The sequence below is a fragment of the Platichthys flesus genome, chromosome 6 (genome assembly GCF_949316205.1).
Source record: "Platichthys flesus chromosome 6, fPlaFle2.1, whole genome shotgun sequence".
Lineage (NCBI taxonomy): Eukaryota > Metazoa > Chordata > Actinopteri > Pleuronectiformes > Pleuronectidae > Platichthys > Platichthys flesus.
Window position 1 is genome coordinate 3,599,754 of NC_084950.1, and position 372 is coordinate 3,600,125.

Consider the following 372-nt stretch of genomic DNA (forward strand, 5'->3'; position numbering starts at 1 on the left):
AAAAAACTGTTAAAGACACTTGAGTACATGTACCACAAAAGAGCAGAAGAATAAAAATAAACGTTTCAGAATTAGAAAGAAAATAGAAAAAAACTGAATGGTAATAACACCCTGAATGGTAATAATATAATAATAATGTTATTTAAAGAGCTCATGAAAACAAAAGGTGAAGCGTATTAACACAACAGACTGCGAATTAAACAAACACTGTGAGATAGTTCCATAAACTCAGAAGGAACAAAACTGTTGGAATAAATGCAGCGAGGCGGAAGTTCTTTGACCCTGACGCTTTTATTTTGTAGGCCCGCTCAGGGTACTTGTGGTGCGGAGCCAGCACCGTTAGCTTGTCTCCTGTCGGAGCTGCAGCGTCTC